Below are 3,585 nucleotides of genomic sequence, written 5' to 3' on the forward strand. Positions count from 1 at the left end.
TTCAAAGTCAAAAGATATACAGACTTAAAAATATTTACAATAAACCCATTAAATCAACAACAACAAAAGTTCACAAATAAATATTTATCCTAAAGATGATCATTTGCAGATGTTAGTTTAACAAGTTTTGGTATTTATCATCTTTCAGAACTTTGTTTCCCAAAATATCTGAAGTAATATTTTATAAACAAATAAAATAATACTATAATGTATGTAATATAATTATTACAAATAATAATATTATTATATATTATATTATTTTTAATCAATCTAATTATTAATATAATTTCACTCAGTGTAGTCAAAAAATGTATTATAAAGTCAGATAAATATTTTCCCTAAAGATGATAAATATAGTTCACTGATAAATATTTTTCCCAAAGACTTTATCAACAGTAGATGTTAGTTTAAGAACAATTTCAGCTCCTGTGAGCAGGTTTAATCCGGTTAAAATTACCTTCCCAGAAAATTGAGAGCACTTCCTGATCTCGTTTCTCATTCTGAGCTGTGATTGGCTACGCAGCAGGATGTGCGCAGGGTTTAAGAAGCCCTAAAATAAAGAGGACAGGAAACTTAACAGCCATGGTTTACTTCAAGAAGCCTGTGAAAGACCTTTCAACAATCCTAATAAAATAAAAGCAGCGTGAACTGAGCAACACCTGCTGAATCGTGAATCAGTCGCTTCTGAAGCTTCTCAATGTCTCTCTGAATTTAAATACTGTAAATTAGTGTCATTAATCTGTTGCACCTGTTTCAGGAGAAGCGAGCACGTTCAGCTGTATTTAATTAGAATATTTAATGCTGATCTGTTTGTACTGTGTTCGGGACAGAAGTGTGCAGCCACATTCACAAAGGTTACAGTGAACTTAACACTACAATCCAGTTATGTTCATCTGCTGTACTCTGTAATAAGTGAGTGAAACTACTGCCACCAGGTGGAAACCCAGTCAATTACACTCAGTTCAAACCACCCAAAACCGAAAATATCTATTCATTTTGACCTAACTTAGTCTTTTAAGATCAAATAACCACAATAAACCATCAGTTATTTATACAAACACTCACAAGTAGATATAAAAGAGCCGCCATCAGCATCATCAGACCAAATACAAGCAAAATCAGTCTGATGATCCAACGGCACAAAGACCTCCAGGACAACAGTGGTGTGAGACGTCTGCAAACATCAGATAGCAAGTCAGCGGTATGATTTACGCTCGTAAATTATGATGAATACATGTAAACTTACAGCTCAGGGTTGGACCCCTCCCCTCGTTCTGGCTCCTCCCCCTCAAATAAACTTCCCCTCGTTTCGACTGGAGAATAACAACGGCGACGACACAGCGGTGTGACTTGTGTCACACTGGCGAAAATGAAGTTTGGTCACATGCACTTACATAATGTATGTAATACATATCTCAAAGTACTGCTTGCGTTTTACCTTTGAAACACGCTGTCATCTTGGTTTAGCCGGTTCACAGGAGAATCTGCTGGAACTACGTCTAAAAGAGATGCACGCAGGAAACAGTCAGTCTTTCTGGTTAATTAAAGTTTTAGCTACCCTCAAACTTAAGGATGTGTATTTTTGCCTCCTGTCTCCTCCTGCGTAGCAGGCCGCTTCTTTGAGTCTGCACTGGTTTTGCAGTTCTCCAGAAATGACGTCTCTAGATGCTTCAACTGCAGAGAAGAAACCAACATAAAGACTCATGAAAACATTCAGCTGCTAAACCCAAAGAACTGAACGCTGGAAACTGAACCAGAAACACGTGCCTCAGATTGAGTCGGAAGTAACGTGATGCTGACCCTGCGATGTGTCGGCTACGACATAAACACAGGCTGTTATCGATGGTTGAACACATGTCAGAATAAAACAAAAATAATGATAATGAGACTTCATATCTATCAAGCTCCAAAAAAATCTTTGAACTGTCATTGTATGAAAAGGAGTGGCATAAAGTTGCAAAAAGGGGTTTGAAATTACATGAAAGTGAGTAAATAATGACACAATTTATTATTCATATTTTGGCCAACTAACCCTTTAAATATGAGTTACTAAGTTATTGAGGTACTGATAGGAGTCTAATATTTAATTTATGGTCAGTTACCTGTTGTGATGAATGTCTGAACAGGTCTCAGTCATCTATTTGAGGAATATATAAGAGTACAGATTTATTTAAATACCGGGATGTGATTCTTAGATGTCCTCCAGGCCACTAGGGGCAGCACTGACCTGTGGAGTCACTGTGTAATCGGCCCTTCCTCCTGTGCAGCAGCTTCCTGACCTCCAGCATCTCCTCGCTCACTGTTGCATGGCGTCTCTTCAGATGCTCCATGTGCACTGACATCAGCTCTACTGCATAACTGACTCGCGCTTCCTGAAAATACGAACAATGCATGGTTATAAAAAGGCTCAGTGCAATGTCTGTGGTGTGACATCTCTGGTTTGAGTTGTTTTATTTTGTAATGTACCTGGTGTGCAGCACCAAGCATCTCTGCTGTTTTGAGGACATTGTCCATGTTGTTTTCCAGCAACTGAAGGTTATTTTCCATCTGATGCACCATCTTTCTGCTGTCCACCTCTGGCAGATGCTCATACAACACCTGTAGGACAACACAAACCTTTCACAACACTCTTATAACCCTTTGAAACGCCCTGCAACCTTCTCACAACACTCCCCCAACCATTCCACAACGCTATCACAACCATTCCACAACACTCCCACAACCATTCCACAACACTCCCACAACCATTCCACAACGCTCTCACAACCATTCCACAACAGTCTTACAACGCTCCCACAACACTCTCACAACACTCCCACAACGCTTACAACCATTCCACAACAATCTTACAACCATCCCACAACGCTCCCACAACACTCCCACAATGCTCTCACAATGCACTCACAACCATTCCACAACACTCCCACAACCATTCCACAATGCTCTCACAACCATTCCACAACACTCCCACAACCATCCCACAACACTCCCACAACGCTCTCACAACCATCCCACAACACTCTGATAAAGTACCCTTTACTACTGCAATGTGTCCAGAACCCTCTTATAACAACCTTAAAAACAACTTTCTCACAGTTCTCACATAATCCTCCACAACACTTTCTCACAATGCACCCAAAATGCCCTCAATATGCTTCCACAACGTCACCACAACTCTCTCACAATGCTCTATCAACCCTCTCATAGCACTCTAAAAATTGTCCCACAATGCTCTCCCAAAGCACACGCTCTCACAACACTCTCACAACCATCCCACAACGCTCTCACAACAATCCCACAACGCTCTCACAACCATCCTACAACGCTCTCACAACCATTCCGCAATGCTCCCACAACACTCCCACAATGCTCTCACAACGCACTCACAACCATTCCACAACACTCCCACAATGTTTCCACAACACTCCCACAACCATCCCACAACACTCCCACAACGCTCTCACAACCATTCCACAACACTCTCACAACCATTCCACTATGCTCTCACAACCATTCCACAACACTCACAACCCTCTCACAACCATTCCACAACGCTCTCGAAACAATTCCACAACACTCACGACG

The 3,585-nt window shown here is 40.8% G+C and overlaps 1 pseudogene; it reads right to left on the reverse strand.

Moving 5' to 3' along the window:
- Positions 1 to 358: 358 nt before the first annotated feature.
- The window catches only part of LOC107698283 (uncharacterized), a 4,711-nt pseudogene continuing 1,484 nt past the window's right edge, over positions 359 to 3,585 (reverse strand).

This window comes from Sinocyclocheilus anshuiensis, unplaced genomic scaffold, assembly GCF_001515605.1.
Source record: "Sinocyclocheilus anshuiensis isolate Anshui unplaced genomic scaffold, SAMN03320099.WGS_v1.1 scaffold2216, whole genome shotgun sequence".
NCBI classification, from domain to species: domain Eukaryota; kingdom Metazoa; phylum Chordata; class Actinopteri; order Cypriniformes; family Cyprinidae; genus Sinocyclocheilus; species Sinocyclocheilus anshuiensis.